The 22,291-nt window shown below is 40.3% G+C and overlaps 1 protein-coding gene across 2 annotated transcripts in view; it reads right to left on the minus strand.

Moving 5' to 3' along the window:
* The window catches only part of COL8A1 (collagen type VIII alpha 1 chain), a 96,810-nt gene that overhangs the window by 27,478 nt on the left and 47,041 nt on the right, over window positions 1-22,291 (minus strand). For both annotated transcript variants that reach the window (XM_062595763.1, XM_062595771.1), the window contains exon 3: window positions 7,712-7,827. The gene's annotated coding sequence lies outside the window, so the exon portion shown is untranslated. The remainder of the gene's footprint in view (window positions 1-7,711; window positions 7,828-22,291) is intronic.

The raw sequence follows: 22,291 nt of genomic DNA on the forward strand, positions 1-22,291 counted from the left end.
AAATTTCAGTGTGTCTGCAGCTGATATACAGTTACTCCTCACATTTAGGGGTCAGGTTCATTCCCATCTAGGTTTAATTACACATGAAATGGTGTTTATATTCCACATGTGACCACAGTAGGAGGAGGTAACATACTGCTGTACTTGCAGGAATTTATTCTGCTCTACTCAGTATTGCTATGTTACCTCTAACAGTAAACCCTCCATACGTAGCTGAAAACTAAAGAGGGAGAGGAGATAAAACTAGAAGGAAGTCAAAGGAGGATTGTCTGGACAGACCTTCTGTCTTTAGTTATTCACAACCACTGAATGAATACTTGTATGCCTATCTATTACACTTTTAAGTCAGACAGAATAGACACTTGGTTCCAGGTACCATAAAGAAAATCTAATGAAGAAACCCAAGAACAAAGTATCTTTTGTATCCTGAGATACAGAAATAGTTGTCTCAAGAAGGATATGTAGGAGAGTTAGAAAAATTGCAGAAAAAATGCAACTGAAATAATCAGGCGTATCAAAGAGCTGCCTTAGAGGGAGAGACTAAAAAGGCTGTGATTTATCAGTTTGGAGAGAAGAAACCTGAGAGGTGGCGTGATTGAGGTCTGAAAAATCCTGAAGGTGATATATAAGGTGAATGCAGTACTGCTTTCATCAAATCTTGCAATATAGAGCTAGGGGCACATGTGAAAATAGCAGAGGATTGTTTTAAAACAGATACAGCAAAGCACTTCTTTAAGCAGATGTATGGTGAATTTCTGAAACCAGCAGTTGTGGAGGCAGGCTGCAGCAAGAAGTTAAAAAAAATTATCAGACAGATTCACAGAGAATAGACACAAATAAATGGATGCTGAGAAGCAGGGGTGTATCCACCCACATCACTAAGTCTCCTGTTGGGGATACTGGTGGTGCCCAGGGGATATGGACCACAGAAGGAGCTTGCATGCACTCCCTAAATAGCATCTTCTGTGATATTCAAAGAGAGACTACAGGGGAGACGAACCATTGGTCTTCACAGGAAGGCATTGCTTGTGTTCTTAGCGTTTATTTTCTGATGCATCTTCCCCTGGTTATTTTTACTTAGGATTGTTGTTGTTGTTGTTTTATTATCCCTTTAAGAAACAGGTGGCTGTCTACTCACCAAAATTCATCACAGTCCACTTTGTGGATAAATAGCATCGTTTACTCCTGCTGTACTTGACAGGAAGGCTCCTGAATCCTACTTTTGTTCTTCAGGGCTAACTCTCCCACCCAGGAACAAGTTGTTGATCCATTACTCTATTATTCGGAGGCCAAGTAACATGGTATCTGGCTGAACTACTTCAAAAACTCAGTCCTGATATAGACCTAGACATCTATACATTGTTAGTCTCTGAGTTAGGAAGGTCTTGTGGGCTGAAACTGTTGAGGTAAATCTCTGCAGAGTGGTAGTTACTAATCTTGTGTGCACGCATAGGAACGATGGCATAAAATTGAAAAATAGTTTCTATCACTGCCACCCTTTGGCTTTCTCATCCTACAGGCAGTCCTATATGGTTTGTGTTACAGGAATAAAACAATCTTTTGGTTGTTCTCAAGAGCTAAGGCAAGAAGATGTGCTATAGATGAAGCCAAATAAAGAAAAAAAGTCGTTTTTGTCTTCACAGGAGACATACGTATTTTGTGATACATTCTCCGCTACTTTGATTATTTTAATTCCACAGAAGCTGTAGCAGGTATTTTCTCTGAGCATGAAGGACAAGCTATGCAAAGTATCCAGGTGTTTGAAGTTGGAGACACATCCCTCATGGCACTGCGAGATGTGCCAGTGGGAGTTAGAGTTACGTGGAAAATCCCACCAGGCACCTCTCAGCACCTGTAGGAACCAACATGGGCTTGAGCACTTGACCCTCGTAATGTGCACAGCAAACTTTTAACGTATGGTCACTTTGAGATAGGTCAGGGGTTGCAAGGATAGGAACATAAAGTAAAAGCCCCTTTGGAAGATTAGAAGAACTCATCTTACAAAAATTTAGCCCAAACCTGGATCACCTGTTCTATTTTTACTGTTTAATCCCATTCACACTCTAAGATGTCTCTGAATATTCCAAACCCAGGGCAGACCTATTCTCAGAGAAGTAGCAGCCCACTGGGTTTCTTGCTTCAGCAATACGAGTCTGAAATATTGGAAGTAATGATTTCACAGAAAGCATTAGCTGCACTCACTTCCAATGTACATAAGTAATAGGAATGTTTTTTAGATTTTTGAGGTTAGATACCTTCAGGAAAACTGACTCCACTTGCTGGATACAAATATCACCATCAGGGTTTCACAGGTCAAAGCTACACCTTTCCTAAAGGAGACGTTATAGTAATATCCAGAGGAGAGAATGAACTCACTGCCGGCAAAAATTGTAATAAAAATCATCATAAAGATCAGCCCCCCCCACAAGTCTCTTTTGGTTCAGCTGCAGACTGCAGGAGATTTCTCATAAAAGTATTTGACATTTTATTGTGACTCTGCATTGGATGGGAAGAGAGGAATATCACCTGTGAAGAGTTAACATTTTAGGCCTGTTCCTCATCATGCTAAATCCAATACTGCATTTTCAGCAACAAAACTGCAGGCCACTTGGATTAACTGAAGCTGGGTAAGCCCTTTGAATTATCAAATGTCAGATGTAAAAATACTAGGGCAGTTGGGGCTGAGTAAGTGTTAAACCTTGTTCAGATGGCGTGTCCTCAAATAATTGTAGAGTGCCAAACACAGAGCTTCCCATGTTCTTTTTGGATGAGCAGAGATGCCAAGTGTACAGAATAGGAAACTGTCTGTGAGGGTTTTTTCTTTGCTTGATGTTGTGCAGACAGCAGAGACAAAATACCAAAAATGCTTAAAATCCTTATGACCTTTCATTGGAAACTGTGAACTTTGTCCACTAACCTCAAATTTCTGTTTACACTGTCAGCAGAGACTCCGTGCTCTATTGCCTTTTCTTTCTCTTTCCAGCTTATCATGTATCGAGTGACAGCTTCACAAACACTACACGGCAGGGGAGACCTGAGCACATTCCAGGACTTTTTGCAGGTTCAAAGTACTAAGTCTCCATGCTGTAGGTTGCTTAAAAATATCTGTAACGCAAGCAAAGTGGCACCAACTATGCTGTTTGCACACAAAGCGGCTATTCTACAGCAAGCTTTAGCTTCTCCATCAGCTGGCATCACTCACATTCCCACACTGCGTGCCAATATCACGCTGCTGCAAAGCTGCCCCATTTACACTGACTCCCATTTACACCAGGAATATGCACAGACTACTGTTGAGTAAATGGTCCAAAAATGCATTTGGTAAATACTGTGTCAGCTTCTCAGCTAAAATATCCCTGATTTCAGCATCGTGTTCCAATATCCATCCACCCTTTGTAAATCATGAGCTAGACTGCTGCAGTGAACAAGTACAGGGAACATTTCAGATGTATAAAGCAGAAATTGCTCCTACGGAATACTACTATGAACTGTGGTAGCATAGAATATTGCAATTTTTAAAGGACAAGAATATCCTTAACCTGTTTCTTAAACAAAAACTGACAACTGCATTGAATTCTTGTGACAGTAAATAGAAGACTGAACTGCACAGGAGATATTTTATTTCATTCTGTGATAGCAATCCCTGAACTTTACAAGGCAAAGGCACTAGCAAAGGTCCTTCTGATCTCTTTACAGTCTAAAAAGCAGTATAGAAAGGTATGATTTCCTGAGAGACTGCTGCATAGTAAATACATCGGTGCTTCCTAGAGAAACTCAGTGTTTTTGAAAGAATGATTACTTTGATAAATTAGGTCCATGAGGCTTTTTGGAGAAGACTGTTCACTTAGTGCTACTTTTCCTTGGACACAGAAGCCATGGAAAAAAAGTGTGGAAGACATTTGCAAATTGATGACTGCAACTACGCGCACTGCATGTTGCTGTTACTGAATTATCTGTTAACAGACTCCACACTTCAGAGCTTCCCATACCCACTTGTCTGTTCTACACAAACAGGATGATTTATGCTCATTGCAAAACCCATAAAAAGACTGAAATTTGGTACAACTGTTTCCCAAACCAGGCAGGCATGTTGCTCTGGTCTTTCATGAGCTTCCTGCTATCAGTGTAAAAATCTGCTGCCTGCTGCTTTAAAATCTCTCTGTTCAGCCCAAGGAACTTGAGCAAGCTACTTCCCCTCACATTGCAAAGGTGCAGTCGCTGCATGTCCCAAGCCTAAAACTCTGCCAAAGAGCTCGTCTCCACAGGTCAGAAAGGAGCGTGTGCCCGGGTACGTGCGTGTGTGGTTGTTTGGGGAGCAGGGGACTAGAGAAGCAGAGAACTGACGGAGCAGCAGGTCCTCAGGTCTCCCCTCTGCACAGCCTGGGACCATAAACTCATCATTGTGGTTGCTAATGGCAAGCAGCAGGTGTTTATGGAGTATCTGCAAATCTTCTGATTTGGGAAGGCAAGTTTATCATGTTATTTTTCCGTATTCCTCAGTACTAGAGCTTTCTGCGTCAATTATCATTACCAAAACCCTAAACAAAGCCCTCTTCTTCAAAACATGGGCAAGAGCAACCATTTGGTTTACTGACAGCAATGTTTGGCTGAGTTAAAGAAGCTGCATTCACCAACAGGAAAAGAAAAGTGAGTTTCTGAACTACTGTACATTGCTACATTTGGAAAGGTTTTTTCTTTTTGTAATTTTTATTTCCTCCCATGCAGATCGGCTGAGAGGAATCTAAAGCTAGTTTTTCAAGAATGGCTAAAGGAGTTAGTCAACTGACTCCCATTTACAAACAACGAACATGTAAATGCAAGGTAACATTTCTATGAACATGTAAGTGTTATGAGGTTTAAGTTCCACTAAAAATCACCTAGTCCTTCCACCTCCCCCCGTCAGACAGGGAAAAGGAATAGCAAAACTAATCGTAATAATCATAATAGCAAAACTAGCAAACTAATCCGTATTATCAGAGAAGCAGGGATTGAATGGAGGAACATGTAGAGGAAATGAAGGACAGAGAAGAGGACTGTGTTGGTGAAGTTTGTACACTGAGAGGCATATTGGGTAGCTCAATAGGAGAAAGAATGGAGAGAAGAGTATCAGACTATATAAACTGATATATTACTTTCAGCCACTTAAGTTTTCTTTTGATTTTGGGACAAGACCTCAGTAAACCCGCATAAAATTGTTTAACTCACATCACCTCACTCAATCCCTATGAATTCAGCCCAATAAATTTTTCACTCTACTTGCTGATCAGATTAGTGTGTCTGAAGTGAAACTATTCATTCTGGTAACTTTTCTGAATAGTTCTCTTTTTGTTCATTTCAATTGTCTTTTTTCAATTTAAAAATATTATTAAAATACCACATTTGGGTGGGTAGTGGTGGCCATGACACTGGAATACAGCGTAGAAAAGCCAAAGCAATTTGAAGCAAGCTAGACATTCTGAATGCATTTCTAAAATACCTTATTGCTTAAATAAAATAAACTTAAATCCTTTAGCCTAGCAATTACTTTCAGATGTCTGATTGCTTATTTTTGAAGAACTGTCACATTGACCATGTGGAACTGACAAGCCCTACCTCGGTATCTTCACAAGTTTTCTTTGAATATCCACTTCCTGCCTTACATTGGAAACTACACACTCATCTTCATTGTCTCTTGTATTTATCTTAATATGCTGCGTTTTATTTTATTGGAGGAAAATCTTAGCAGAGCTGTTTGTGGCAAGATTTAGTTACAGGAAACCCAAAAGCTAAGCCTCAGTTTCAGCTGAGACAATTACATTGTTGATTTTGGTCGGAGCTCAGGACTTCTATTGGACCCAAATGCCTGTCAAGTGTCTTTGTGAGTTGATGCCCAAGTCTGAAATTTTTCCTGATTCTGGCTGAGGATATATGGCTTTGTTTCCTTTTAATTTGAGGGATATTTCTAACCAGATCTGAATGTTTTGCTGAAATGCTTCTCTCTTCACTGGAATAAATAAAATACATAAAATAAATAGGAAGTTAAATAAAAAGGAAAGAATACATTTTCCATACCTTTCCACTCTTTTAGTTTTTTTTTTCTTTTCTTAATTCTCTGTGCCTTGGTAGCTGTGAATTGTTGAGGACTGTGCATTTTTCTCAAAGCAATTTTGTTGTTCATAAAAAGTACTAAGTGCTAATTTGTAAAAGCTAGCTTAATCATTGCTTTTAACTGCCTGTTAAATGTATTTAACAGCTCCTGTTACCGCTTCATCTACTGTAGGTAAAAGACTAAGAAAGTGAGTTTTTTAAAGTGATCTGTACGATTATATAACATTGTAAGATCTTTATGGAAAAGTTTGAAGAAATTATTAATGTAAAAAGGAATGCTCTTAGATGCTGTTTTAACCAACTTCTATAGAACCTCTACAGTAAAGTTATCAGTGTCTACTACTACTCTTGGATGGATTTTTTAGTGCTAGGTGGATTGCGCTCTAAAACTTTCTTATGGGTGCTCAGGGAGAATTAAAAACTAGCTGGAAAGGATTTTATTCTCCATTACTGTTTTGTGGGCTGGAGCTTTTGGCTATACTTTCTTTTGTGGTGGTTACCCTTTCACAGCACCCGCTCTAGGGCCGGTCATGCTAGCCTGTGCCGGGGACAATGGTTACCAGGGACAGCTCCAACAGCCGGCGACTGCCAGAGGTCCTAACATCCCGGAGATATTCCAGCCCACCCCCGTGTCAGGAGAAGTTTGGTGGGATCATAAAGTGGGGTGTTCGTCACAGCTGGCGTTCTACAGCTGCGTGTTTATAGAGTCGTGTTTATTGGACTGCCAGTTTCATTTCAGTTAAATTCTATAGGATTTCTCTGTAAGAGAGAAACGTGATCAAGTGCAGCTCATCCTCCCTAAAAGGCAGCCAGAATGCCCGAGGAATTTACGTGATTCATTCTTAACATGTGGAGTCTTTTAATTAGCTATCTGAAAACCAAAACAGAATGCAGGACACTACTGCAATGTAGCTTATTAAGCAATAATGCATTTTTTCTTCCAAAAGTCACACTTGAAAACAGACAATAGTCATAGGCATAAGATGACTGTGGATACTATGAGCTAATGTCTACTTGTCAGAAACTTTTCCATTAAGGCTTGAAGTGATGTTTAACATATTCTTCTCGTGATTGAGCTAAACTAAACATAGTATTAAACATGGATTTCCCAATGAATGTTACTCTTGCTTACTTATATGTGCAAACAGACATCTGCGTTGATATGTATCTTGGATATCAAAAGTACCTCAATATCATGGATCATTATATTCTTAGGATATAAGAAGCTTTTCTAACGAAGCCTGTCCTTAATCTTTCAAGACCGTAAAGACAGATTAAAAACAAGATTCTATAAACAAATATGACATGCCAGAATTACATGTTTTTTCCTAGTAAACAATGGAGAATGACTGCAAGTGTAGGTTTTCTAAATTACTTAGAGAAAAAAAAATGCTGATGATGATGATCAACAAAACAAAATATGTATATGTACCAAATATGGTGGTCTTTGCACCAAATATTTTTCCATGGGAAATTCAAATGCTCTGGTATGTAGCAAACACTTGAATAACTTATCAAATCCTGTACCAGTGATAGCTTTAAGAGAACCTCAGGTTTAATCCTTTGCACTTTTTTTTTGACATTATGGATAACTCATTAAGGATTTCAAAGTAGGTGTACTTACATTTAGCTTTCAGGAAAGGGCAGAATAGGGACAGCCTGCTTGCTTTTCACTTTGAGAGACCTAGATTTCCTGTTTGCATTCGTCCCTTTGATATTTCATTGATCTTCGGTTGGTCCCTAGAGGGGGGAAAAAAGATTATAACAAATGCATGGGCACACTGTAGGTATTATCCTTTTTTGCAGAAATATTACAGAATATTAGCCAAGGTTTTCAAATGTAAGTGGCTTAACTTAGTCTTTTAATTCTACGTTCAGGCTTTTTGTCCGAAGTCTGCTGTTCAGCAGTATGAAAACCTGGCAACTTATCCACTTTGAGTAGCATTTTCAGTCAGTCAATACTTATGAAAACTGATATAGCAGTTTGAAGATGGACTAAAAATCCTATCGTTAGGTACTTTTGCTTGGTGATCCTGAAACAATTAGGCTCTAAATCAAAAGCTGTGTTTTGATTTCAAGAAAAGCTCTTTGAGTCTTGTGCCTCTGCTTTGGCTGAGATGCCTTGTGCCTCTTTCAGAACAGCAGGTACAGGATCGGTGGTTTGAGAGACAGATGAAAAACCTCTACTTAATCTCATCTTTCTTCACTTGTGCCACCCCATAAAAATACACACCCAAACCCTTTTTTGCAATGTGCCATGTGGAGCCTATGGTTTGGCTTGGGACTTTGTCGAGCTGCCCCAACTGCCCAGGCTGAGGTCGGCACCGGCCCCGCATGCTCCTGCTCCCCACCATGGCTGCTAGCTACCCTTAGAGAGAGCATTTGGGAAGGGAGGAAAGCTGAAAAGAAACATTATTCTCATGTCCATATGAGTACACCACAGGAAAAAAAAATGAAAGCACGAAAACAAGAACGAAGAAGGTAAGCGATTCCATTTTATTTTTAAAGGGATTGCAGACTACAAATAGTGTTACAAATAGCCAAGGGGAAAAGTGACAGAAAACAACATTTTCACACCCCATTATCAAGGGATAGGAGAGAGTGCCCAAGCACTGCAGATTATTTGTAATTGGTTTCATTCAATTCATCTCAGCTGGATAAAGAAATGTGCATTTGGCATCTTTCCTGAATGGACCCTAAAGCCTGGAGTGCAGAAATTGCCAGTGCCTCATCTGCAGCCTCATTGCCATTTGCTCTCTGGTCTTCCTGGAAGAGCAGCTTTTTATCATTTATCCTGCTAGTAGGCCCTCTCCTTTAAACATTGGATCAATAATTCAGGTTACATCTATACCTCTTCATTGCTTTTAGAGGTGGTTTTGGACTCCAGACCTCAGCTCTGGATGCAAACTTTCCTATAGCTTGCAGATGCAAGCTTTTGCATAGGTTTTGGCTCAGCTTGTTGTGTGAGTGAAGAAAAGTCACAAATTCAGAGCTAGCTTTGAATAGTTAGCAAAACAGACTGGTGCCCAACTAGAATGGGATGGTAAGCTGCTTTGCCTGTGCTTGAGGAGAGACAGATTTGGCATTTCTGCCATCACAGCTCATTGCCGCCTCCTGTCCATACAGTCCTGGTTGCTGCTGCTGCCTCCGTGGGATTACAGGAGCCCTGGTGTGTCCCCGAATGCCCCAGGACAGCTGCAGCAGGGACAGCAGCAGCAATTATAGCTGCCCTTTCCACCTCCAGCTGTAGCAGGGTTTCTCTGACTTTCTGCCCTGGTCCTGCTCTAATTCCTGTTCCTCCAAAGCTGAACTGCTCCTTCCTTGACAATCCTGAAGGTATAGAAATATGTGTAGATGGCAATGGTGGAGAATGAGGAAGCTTTAGTTTACTAAAACCTCAAATATAGTAAAATGACATGCGTTCTCCTCTCTCTCCCACTCTGCTGGCTGCAGGTATCAGCTGGGTAAGGAAAACAGTATTTTGTGTTTTCAATTCACATGCAGAAAGGCAAAATCAGAAAGGCAGAAAATTGCTATATTCACACTCTTGATACAGTGTGGCCCCCAATTCAGTTCACTAATCAGAAAAATATAAGCTCTATTTTAAGCATGTACTTAAGCCTGGCTGATTCCATATTCAGCATAAATGTAAATGACTCCTGTGGAGTGAAGTCTGTGTTGGACTGGATCTACTTAGTAAAATACTTTGATCTGGTTTGGGGGAGAAATAAGGAATCTATTTCCTTATTCCTGCAGAAACTGGTCAGTTGCTGCAAATGCTTATGTGGCAAATTCACTGCTATATTCATTGTTCAGGCTGTTTTCTAATGAATTTTTTGAATTTTTTGTGAGAGAACTACTGTAGAATAGAACTCTGGGTGTGGAGAAAAGACACAGGAATGTGTACACACAATTATGTTTTTCAGAAGAAGCACGCCACATAGGATTTCCTAAACTGTACCACAAAATGTTGACATCCTGGAACTGACATTTGCAATTTCAAATACCAGCTTTCCAAGCATAATTAGTGTTGTTGTAAATATTTCAGTTAAAATTGGGGCTCACTCTGGACAGACTGGTCTATCAGCTCTAAATATTTTTTTGGTATTTATTATTTCCTTTTCCAGTATTCCATGAAATAACATCCGTGATATTTAACACGAAGAAGCAGTAAAGTGAACTTGCCTTTTTTTAAAGTATTTCTTATATTTACAGAATCACAGAGTAGTTGCAGTTGGGAGAGAGCTCTGGAGATCATCTGGTCCAGTCCACTCTGCTCAAGCAGAGTCACCTAGATCAGATTGAGCTGGACCACACTGAGTTGAGTTTTGACTGTCTCCAAGGCTGGAGAGTCCACAACGTCTCTGGGCAGCCTGGTCCAATGTTCAACAACTCTCACAGTCCAGAAGTATTTTCTTACATTCAGACAGAATTTCTTGTGTTTCTGTTTGTGCCCATTGCCTCTCATTCTGTCACTGGGTACCACTGAGAAGAGCCTATCCCCATCTTCTTTACACCCTCTCATAAGACCTTGGTAGACCTTTGTAGACATTGCTAAGCTCCTCTCTGAACCTTCTCTTCTCCAGGCTAAACAATCCCAGCTCTTTCAGCCTCTCCTCATATGAGAGATCCTCCAGTCCACTAATTGTCCTTGTGGCCCTTCACTGGACTTGTTCTGTAGGCACTGCAGGCATGGCCTCACCAGGGGTTAATAGAACGGAAGGCTCACCTCCCCCAGCCTGCTGGCAACAGTCTTCCTAATGCAACATAGGATACTATTGGCCGCCTCTGCCATGAGGACACATTGCTGGCTCATAGTCAACTTGTTGTCCACCAGGACTCCCAGGTCCTTCTCCACAGAGCTGTTCTCCATCAGATCAGCCCCCAGCCTGTACTAGTGTCTGGGGTTATTCGTCCCTAGGTGCAGGACCCTGCATTTGGCTTTGCTGTACCTCATGAGGTTCTTCTCTGCCCATTTCTCCAGCCTGTCCAGGTCTCTCTGAATGGCAGCACAGCCCTCTGATGTGTTAGCCACTTCTTCTAGTTTTGTACCATTTGCAAACTTTGCAAACTTGCTGAGGGTGCATTCAGACCATTGTCCAGGTCATTAATGAAGAGGTTAAACAATACTGGCCCCAGTATCAACCCCTGGGGGACATCATTAGTGACTGGTCTCCAGCTGAATGCTGTGCCAGTGATTACAACCCTTTGAGCCTGGCCTTTCAACCAGTTTTCAGTCCACCTCACTGACCACCTACTTAGCCCATTCTTTGTCAGCTGGCCTATGAGGATGTTATGGGAGACAGTGTCAAAAGTCTTATTGAAGCCAAGATAAACAGCATCCACTGCCCTCCCTCATCCATCTAGCCAGTCATTTCATCATAGAAGGCTATCAGGTTGGTTAAGCATGATTTCCCCTTTGTAAATCCATGCTGACTACTTAATTAAAATACAAGCAAGTGGTTTTGTTTGTAATTCACCCTTTCTTCCTGCCAGTGTTCTTTTTTCCTTTAAAATACATATTATTCGTATCCTCCCTTATACAAAATACACTTTTGTAGACACTTTTACATAACTACAGCTCTCCTCTAGACAGACACCAAAATATAGGTAGAGGTTATGAAAATTACTTATGTCAGATGAGTCACATTATTATTTTGTTCTAAGCCAAGAGAAAAATGAGACACAAGGGGTAGGGATCAGAACAGATCAAAACCCTTAGTGCTTTATGATCCAAACCCACAATCATCTATTGAGATGCAAAATGTTCTTTTTTCACATAAAGTGTGAAAAAAATGAAGAGGATTGTACTGCAAATGCTGGCAGCACACAATGTTGCAATTATTCTCAAGATTTTGAGATGCTTGAATCAAAACCAGGACTTCAAGCAACATTGTGGAAAAAACATTTTTATATTCCTTTGAAAAAAATAAATTACCACAGTTGCTTCAGAAACAGTGTGGCAAGTTTCTACCAGTGACTGACAATAAAAACAGAAACACGTAATGCCATGACATCCTCTCTCTCTTTTCTTTTTTCTGAAATAGTAAATTCAGAATCATTCACATGATACTTCTGTTAGGTTTATTAGATCTCTGTGCTGCTAAAAAGAACTTGCATGTTTTGTTCTTTGAAAAGAATAGTTCTGATCATCTTTTACTGGTACCTTACTATTACAGCACATGTGGCAGATTTAGTCTGGGTATGAAACATTATCTTGCTTCCTATTTAGAGGGCAGTAAATAGGATCTGTCACATTGGGTACATTGACATCTGGTTACTGCTTACTATTAGACTTCAGAAGAAACATTAATCACTCTATCCGATGCGATCAGGTAAAAATGTCTGTAATTTGGGTCACCACTAGGTGAACTCAGTGTTCTGTCTCCTTAAACCTAAGTGTTCTTCTCATTCCCTTCTTTTGATCTAATGTCCAAATGGTGAGCTCAAGTCAGCAAGATGCTAAGTATTTTGCACGAGGTCAACAGCAACCTCAGGCCTTGGAAAAGGATCTGCTTCTTTCAATGTCTCATCGAGGCAGGCAGGGCTCTCTGTCAAAATGAACGATGAGACTTCTTTCCTGCATGCATAATGGGTGCTTCAGATGTGGACCTCACAGACACTTTAAATTGCCAGACCCCAGTTCAGCAAAGCACTTAAGCACCTGGGGGATCTAAGCACGCATGTGGTCACAGGGCTTTCCTTGACTATAATAACTTAAGTGCAACTATTTATGTGCCGGAAGTTCTGCACAAGTATCATGTAGGAGCTGAGCTGTGTTTCTCACCACGCCAATGAATTAGGCAGCAAGTATTAGCTCTGCTTAAAGGCACTTGTCTGTTACAGATAACACCAGGGACTGAAAGCAGAGCCTAGAATATACCAAGAACTCCACTCCCTGTTTCTTCTCCCAGCTGCTAATAGGAACTCTGTTCCTACCCATTTGCCATTAAAATCTGCCATTTCTGCATATGGCAACAAAAGTAGCTGTTTACAGTGCCACACCATGCCAGTCTGGGCTGGTTTTATGCCACTACTTTATGCTATGTAGCAGACTTTAAGCACAGAAACTGAACATATGATTTATGATAAATCAACATGAAAGATTAAAGATTAAAATGTCAGAACTAAATGGGTGGTCTTCTCCAGACAATTACCGTAGACTTTATTGAGAGAATTACCTAACTAAATAATTCGGAAACATCACAATGCTTTGATTAGCTGTAAAAGTGTTACCTTAAGCCAATGAAAGCAAGCGCTCTCCGTTTTCTCCATCTTCAATTGGCCTCATCATGCCAGAGGAATTTCTCTACCTTCTTTATTGGTTCAGTATTTCAGAGGTGTTCTATGGGTGCAAAACACATTTCCTACCATTTCGGTAACTTCGTTGTCTGTGATTAAGCTATCTGAGGTTGTCAGGGTGTGATTGTAACTTGCTTGCAAATAGATATACAAGTTCCATTTTGTTTAGTCCATGAAAATTCAGTGAAACAATTTAGGCTTGCCAGGCAATGTGCGAGATACTTGCATTGAAGTAAACATAGATAGCTACTGCTGTTACTGGGTAACAGCAGGTAATTTCTTCAGTCATACTAGAAGTATCACAAGCTTTGTGTTTTGTTAATAGTGGCTTATAACTGTGCTAACCTTCCCAGGTTTTTCAGCCAAAAGAATTTCTACAAAATCACGTACCCCAGAAAAGGTTTGTAGGAGCACACTGAAGTGCAATTAAAGAGTAGGTCTCAAAGTGCCCAGAAGATTATATGGAGGTATTATTGGTCCAGACTGAAATTTTGCCAGGCCTTCAGGATAGAATTAGGTATTACTGTGTGTGTGTGTCCTCTTTGGTATGTGTCTACAGCATAAACTTGGACAGAATATCAAATTTGCAATGAAATCTAAGCCCTGAAAAGACTACTGAATTTCTTTCTTGAAAATTTTCCTAACTAATACATATAAAAATTCGCTAGTGCCAGCCAACACTAGCTATTCCTGAGAGAGGTACCTGTAAAAGGAAACATTGGGTATAAAGGGCATGGTGTAATTTTAGTAGGGTTATTCATGCATGCCTCTTAAAAATGAAAAAAAAGAAAAAAAAAAAGAAAAAAAAGCTTTCCAGTTCCTTACTACTGCCAATTTCAACAAGTCAATTCTTTATCCATCCTGGAATTTTTATCAGCTTAGTCTCATGTTACAAGGAAAAAATGAAGCAAAATGTACATTTTTGATATAATCTAATAACAAATCAGAACATATAACTTGCTAGCATCAAGGTGCAATGACAAAGGTGCTCTACTTAGCACATGTGAAGGTAGTTTTCCCTGCTCTGGTTAGCATCAGTATCAGCCAATTCTTACTGTTTTGTTCGTTTGTTTGGCTAAAAGACCTGAGCCACCCTAGATCCTTTCACGTGATTTTTCTTAAAAGATTGAGTTACAGCACTGTGCTAATTTCTGGACAACATATGTAAAGGAATTGTTCTAAACATCATGAATATAATCGCTACGAAATATCAGAGAAATTATAATTTTCTGTCTGGTCTTCTAGCACTCTGAGTTAAACACAGAGCAGAGAAGAATCTTTACTGTCACACAAAAAAAGAAGGTAAATCATATCCTCTATTGCTAATGCACAGATAACTGAATATTAGACACTGTGCATCTTTGGTCTCTGGCAAACAGAGAAAGCTTAAAGAAGATGAAATTTCTAGGCAGTTTCTGTCTGGCTTTATAGAATCTCACACCATAAAGAAAAGGCAAAACTTCTTCATTTAAGTCTCCAGAGCTCTGAGTTGATGAAGTAATTAAACATGTATCACATTTACTTTTGAGAGTAATTAAATGGTAGTACTCATGTACCTTAAGTTATGTACATGCTTAGATTCTTTGCTGAATTACATGCTTAGACTAAATGAGTGGGCATGGCCCCCATACTTGGCAAAGAGCAAAATATCAATTACAGGAAAGTAATATTTTTATTTTTCCTCGTCATTTTTTCTCTCTAGCAAAATCAAAACAATTAAGCATTACTGATAGTCAAACAGATGTGTATTTTCTACACAGGCTGGAGTAAGACAGTGAAAAGGAACCTTGTCTGCTATTATTAAACAAAAAGTAGAAATGTTATATCTGTGTATTTCATCAGAGAGTAGAAATACTTCTAGGTTTATAGAGGAAAAAGTACTGAGAATATCCTCAGAATGCCACCCTTGTGTCTAAATGCCTCTGTGGACTGTAAAATATGACCCCCCCCCTTATCTCCCTTAGGCATTCATGCTATTTGTTGCCCATTCCTTTTAAGGCAAGATTTTAGGAGTTTCCCATCACAGGCAATCGGGAGAATTCCTCTCCATGCTAATACAGCACGGGATAAAAGCTTACGACAGTGGTTTATTTGGTCATCATTACCGTTGTATCTCAATGTTCCCATACTTATATTCAACACCTTGTGAGGTCCCATTTTGTGGCTAGAAACCTGAAGCACACAGAGACCAAACCCTCTCCTCAAGGTCATTCTGGAGGCACGCAAGAGGAGAATCATAGAATTACAGAATCGGTAAGGTTGGACGGGACCTCTGGAGATCATCTAGTCCAACCTCCCTGTTCAAGCAGGGTCACCTACAGCATGTTAGACAGGGTTGCATCGAGGCGGGCCTTGAAGATCTCCAGAGAAGGAGACTCCACAACCCCTCTGGGCAACCTGCTCCAGTGCTCCATCACTCTCACAGGGAAGAAATTCCCCCTCGTGATCAGGCGGAATTTCCTGTGCTTCAATTTCTGCCCATTGCCTCTTGTCCTGTCACATGGGACACTGAGAAGAGTTTGTCCCCGTCCCCTTGACATCCTCCCTTCAGATACTTGCACACATTGATAAGATCCCCCTAAGTCTTCTCTTCCCCAGGCTGAAGAGGCCCAGCTCTCGCAGCTGTTCCTCATAGGGCAGGTGCTCCAGCCCTCTGATCATCTTTGTAGCCCTGAGCTGGACTCTCTCCAGTAGCTCCATGTCTCTCTTGTCCTGGGGAGCCCAGAACTGGATGCAGTACTTGAGATGAGGCCTCACCAGGGCTGAGTAGAGGGGCAGGATCACCTCCCTCCACCTGCTGGCAACATTCTTCCCAGTGCACCCCAGGACACCATTGGCCTTCCTGGCCATGAGGGCACATTGCTGGCTCATGGTCAACCTGTCATCCACCAGCACTCCCAGCTCTTTCTCTGCAGAGCTGCTCTCCAGAAGGTCAGCCCCCAGCTTGTACTGGTGCCTAGGGTTATTCCTGCCTAGGTGCAGGACTCTGCACTTGCCCTTGTTGAACCTCAGGAGGTTCCTCTCTGCCCAGCTCTCCAGCCTGTCCAGGTCTCTCTGAATGGCAGCACAGCCCTCAGGTGTGTCAGCCACTCCTCCCAGCTTGGTAGCATCAGCAAACTTGCTGAGGAGGCACTCCATCCCCTCATCCAGGTTATTGATGAGCTAAGGGATATTCCCTTCCTCAGAGTAGCACCCTCCTCACTAGGTCAGCTGAAGGACTTAGAAGCCTTATTCAAGATCAGCAGCCCAAACACTAAAAAGGGGAACTTGGTGTGTTTGAGGAAATTGTGATGCATCCCACCTCTTGAACTGTGTTTCACTTGAGGTGCAGCCGGCGATCTCAGGCAGCTCCAGTGTCCCTTTGCTCCTTGCCTCTCTACCCCCCAAAAAGAGTGGCCCACACTTTTCCAGGCACTGAATTGCTCTTAAGAATGCAATTAGCTAACTGAAAATTTATCATACGTGCAGTGTTTAATCCAAGCCTTACATTTCTCTTCCAAAATTTCATGTGCCTATACTAGTAGTACTTATAGAGGAGACTTTACGAGGCTCCAAGCTGTATGACGAAGTGCATAACAAATCAGAAATGATGCTCAGATCTGTCAGGTATGAGTAATAAAATAAACATTTCAAAGGCCATTGAACATATATAATTAATAAAATGGACTGGTAAAAATGAGAATGTTAGCTAATGACCCTAAATGAAGCATTTAAGGACTTCCTCAAATATTTATACAGGAAGAGACAGCTCAAGCACTGCAAAATACAATAAGCTCTTTGACTTAGTTGAACTCCCACAGACAGTGTAGGAACAGAAAGAGCATTTGGATGGAAATATAACTAAGAGGAGATTCTGGAAACAATTCAGCCATAAAAAGCAGCAGGAGTCCTGGCTTTGATGGATTTCTGAGACAATTCTTTAAAGAATAAAAAGATGTACTAATGCTAATGCTAAGGAAAAATACCTCCACCTGATTTGGGCAGAAACATGTTGGTGATAAGAATGTTCCTAAACATAATCCTAAAACTTCTGAAATTACAAAAGAGCATAGAAAGAATAGATTGATTTCCTAAATAAATGTGAGTTGTAAAACATTGGCAATACTCTGTCCAGCAGATTAGAAATATCTATATTATTGGAAATAATGTTCTCAAGTATAAATTAGACTTACTACTTAAGAATAATGAAGAATAAGTATATAATAATGTTAAATTGTTCGTTTCATTCTAAATTTTCATAAATACAGAGCTGAGTCTAATGTCAGCCTTTTCTGGAGGTGCAAAGAAGGCTTTTGATGGAGTGAATAGGCTTTTGGTAGGTGGATTTACTACATCCATGGTTGCTCTCTGTACAAGAGTGATCTCAATGTGGTGATATATTCTCTTCCCTTCTCTCCGCCCTGAAAAACCTTTCTCTATGCTGGAGTTCGCACTGCAGTTAGTAGTAAAATCAAATTTCCTTGCATATGGGAGAACAATTCTAGCAGGTAATCCTTCTTGCCTTTACCACTGGCATTTTAATCTGAATTCATTTGAAATTGTATGCTCCCTCGGTTACAAAACCATTTTCTAGGTAACTTCCACCTTTCCTCCAGATGACATCCGAATGACACTAGAGTCAAAGTGATCTATTCCGTTATTGCTTCCAAGATGGATCTGCCCTTACTTGCTGCTGAGGTTTTACATGTGGTAGCAAATGACTTCTATTTCCATGACTTAAACTATTGTGAATTAAACAATCTTAAATACCTTCACCAGTATCCAAGTCAGAAGGAGGTAGGGAATTCCTAGGGACTTATCTATTATTACTCATTTTCTGTGGGAGGACCTCAGATACTATGTCCAGAAACAGTAGTCCAAAACTATATAGCTGAAAGGAGTTAAACAGAATCTTTGGCTTTTGGAAACTGGAAAAATACCAGCCCTTTCCCTCCTCAAAAAATGATGAATGTAAATGAAAATACAAAGTAAGTTATCTTCCACTGCAGCTGGTTAATGACTTTATTTTTTATCTAATAATAGTACAAGGTTGACTAGGATAAGTTTTAGGTCTGGTAAATATTAAAAAGACATTCCAAATCTTAGCAGGATAGCTGGCAGGTTGAGTAGATGATGCTTAAGAGGTTAAAATAGTTATGATAACAGTAGAACAAAAGATGTGATTATTTTAATTCAAAAATTGACTCAAATAGGTTGATGAGGTTTGATGAGGGAAGATGAGTCAAATTGCAGATCTTTCGGACAGAAATAACTGTGTTAGTAATCTAAAACAGAACTCCACACTTATTGACACGCTATTTTTGTATCGCTATTTCCAGATAAATTTTTTTTGGAGAAAGAAGCATGAAGTTCCCGAACATGATAGGATGAGTCTGACAAAAGAAAGGAAAATTACCTATGCTTTGACTTCCAAAATGAAAAGACAAAATGATTCTTTCATTCTAAAATAAGCACATATTTGGAGAAAGATAGAAAAACACCCCTATTGTTTTCTTTTTCCAAAGAAAAATCTTCATTAATTAGAAGTATGAATTCTTGCAAAGGTCATCAGTTCAGTGAGCCTCAGTGACTTTAGCAGAGAACCTGAAATGTGATAGTTTTAGGAATCTCTGTATCATCTATATGGTAGAGCCTATTCTGAGACTGACGAAAGAAAGATGAGGTATATTGGGCAGGACACAAAAATACGTAGTTATCCTATGTTAGGCAGCTTACAAGCACATGAAAAATAGTCTTGTTAGACAAAGGAACCACATTTCACAGAAGCCATATCAGACAGAGGGCAAGTCATTTAACAGCTCTGTGCTTATGTTTCTCCAGCTGCAAAATGATATTAACATTCACCTACCTCACAGTGGAAGCTGAAAGAGGATAGTTTAATTAACATGTGTAGTTATTTCAAGCTCTTGGGTTGGAAGCTGCAACAGAGGCCCAGAATAATCATTAATGTTATTATTTCTGTACCCAGATGATTTGTTCACATGTTTGCAAGACGTCAGCATAGAAACCTACTGGACACAACACAGTATTGGCCAGTTCACCAAATGAGAAGCTCAATGGCATAAACAATAGTTCTAACTGGCAGGATGCTTTGGAAGATCCACCCATCTTAAGGCTTTATTGGAGCTCTTGGGCCATATAAAATACAAATCAGCTTCAATTTATGATTCTATTAGCTGCAAAGCCACTAAAGAGCAGACAGCTAGAGTCTGGAATGGAGCCGGGAATTCGTTCCAGCAGTGTGCAATCGCATTTGTGCAGATGTCACAACCTCCACCTTGGACGGAAAGCTGAGTGTGAGCCAGCAGAAAGCACATTTTTAATATACTGGATAATAAGGCAAATGCTGATATCTGGAACTACCAGCAAAGACACCTGCTGACAGTTGGCATTAAAGATAATGACGCCTGCTAGACACATTGCAGGAGGAGAGGTGAAATCCAGTCTTCATTTGCCATTGACTTCAGACAGGCCAGAATTTCTCCTAGAATGATTAATGATTTTTATGTGTATCTACAAGGTTATAGGCCGCTTGTGAGACTTTTATTCACAGGCAGAGCTCTATAATGTCAAATAACAGGGATGCTGAGATACCAAAGGAAAATCCAGGTAAAACCCTTCCATATCATGTTGTCTCGCAGAGTGAGAACACAACACAAGTTGGGTTCAGCACTGCACAAGCACTATTTGGAGAAGGCAGTGGGAGAAAAATGGATCAGTGCTTAACCCAGAAAAATGCCACTTGCCTTCTCTCCCTCAGAGAAGATCATTATAGCACAACAGGCTACAATTAATACCTGATAGAAAAAATAGATGGATCATAGCTTGGGTTAAAAATTCCTTGATGCCATAGTTTAATGTTATCCTACACACAAGTCATAATACAGACTATTCAGTGGTATGGATGGTTGGTGAAAAGCCCTTTTGAATGCTTAACCAGTTTGTAACTTCAAATGCCAAGACACTGTCCAAGAACCTGGAGTAGAAAGAATTCCTATGCATTCACTGTACACAGTAAATAAACCATACTCACTCTTCTTTAAATTGGTACAAATCCATGGGCTTCGATTGAGGTCAGAAATAATCTAAGATAAGCTCTGAGGAGAAACATTTTTTCTGTTTGTTATTTATTTAGCCCAGCATCTCTTGCCTCCTCTGTATCCTCTGTGTTTTAGTATTATCAGTCTCCCACAAGTATCTACATTTTTTTTTCTTGAAATTATATCAAAAAAGTTGAAACTTTTAGTAAGCTGCCAATAAAATTTCTGCAGCTGATTCGGCTAAAACACCCCTGATTACTCTCTGAAGGGAGTAAATTTGCATGTAGGTTTTTCAGTATGCTGAGAGAATGTTTCTGTTTAAGTAATTTTTTCCAGTAAACTCCCAGGGTGCTTGTTCAAGAGGCTAGTCTGACAGATGAACTTTCACAAGCTGCAAAAATTCAGACTCGTTGTGTGCTTTCAGTTTATATATCACTAGCTCAACACAGAGACACACTGAGGCTTTTATGCAAAGTCTGGACAAGAGCCTCATACTTCGTTTCAGACCGTTAACTTGCAGCAATAGGCGACAAATCCACTGTAACATACTGTGGCCCGTGGACAAGAAAACCAGCAAGACAGCGTTATTGAGCAGTGCCTACCTATGCTCCCTGCACAAGACTGGTTGCTTTGCTGTGGTATAACTTGCACTCTGGCAAAACATAACTGTCTACACTTGAGAATACAAACTTGAAAGGTTTAGGTGGGAGAGTCACGCAACCTCCTCCTGCGGACGGGTAAGCGGTGAGGATTTCTCCCTCCTGGTGCTTTGGGACTTGATTAAAACTTTCAATGTCTTCTATGCATGACCATGTCCTCTAGGTTCTGTCTTCTCTTTCCCTCTGGCTGAAGATGGAGAGATTCTGGAGAAACTACACTCTGCTTAACTTCTACCAAAATCCTGGTTTTAGAAGAGCTTACAGTGACTAGGCAGTACCACAGTACTTTCAAGACACTGCCAGATGGTGACTAAAGAAAAGGGAAAGCTATTGCAGACATATGTAAACTAGCTTGTGTTCAGAGGAGGAATGAAAGTGAGTTGACTCTGAAAGAAAAAGTCTCCTACAATGAATACTGTAAAGTGATCGTATCACTACAATGAAGGCACTACACAGCGACCTCCCTTTAATTTTATTGCAGGTTGGTGCGATTTTATGAAATAAACATACCTGCTTGCACCACTCATTGAACTGTGCTGAAGGTGTGGAGGTTGCATTTAAAACTGTGGCTCTCTGACTGTTACCTGTGCATTTACTCAGGGAGACAGGAATCATTCAAATTCTATGAAGACACGATAAAAACGATGTTTAGAATGTTGGACGTTTTTTGTCTGAATATATAAAGAACTAACATTTAGGAGAGACACTCTAAACCCAAAAGGATCTAGATGCTTAACTCTCTGTCTAAAGCCTGGGCATTCATCTAGGGCTTGATTCAGCACAGTGGCTACTGTATAGCTCTGTGAGCTACTGTTGAGCTCACATGGTTAGGAAAAGATAGGAATAAGCAGGCCTTGGAGTTTCGGAAGTCCTTAAAGCAGCTGCTCAGTCTTTATATACAATTGCAGTTTGGTGCATTTCTAGTCTTCAGATATTGTGTCTGGAGGGGTTTTTCATGAACTGACTATTGTCATTCTGATCATGCTCCTTAGCTTTCTTTACTGTTTTGTGAGTACTGCTCAATACCTGCTCTGGATTAGGTCCCTAGAAACTGCACTTCAGCATGGAGTACAAAGGTGAATTTTTCAGACCTATAAGTTTTGTAGCTGTGATTCTTGAGGAAATGCAGCAGCTGCTGTCCCATCACAGTGTATGCACTGGTCCAGTTTCAGATGCTGAAGAAAAAAGGTGATGGGAAATCTG

Source organism: Rhea pennata, chromosome 1 (assembly GCF_028389875.1).
Source record: "Rhea pennata isolate bPtePen1 chromosome 1, bPtePen1.pri, whole genome shotgun sequence".
Lineage (NCBI taxonomy): Eukaryota > Metazoa > Chordata > Aves > Rheiformes > Rheidae > Rhea > Rhea pennata.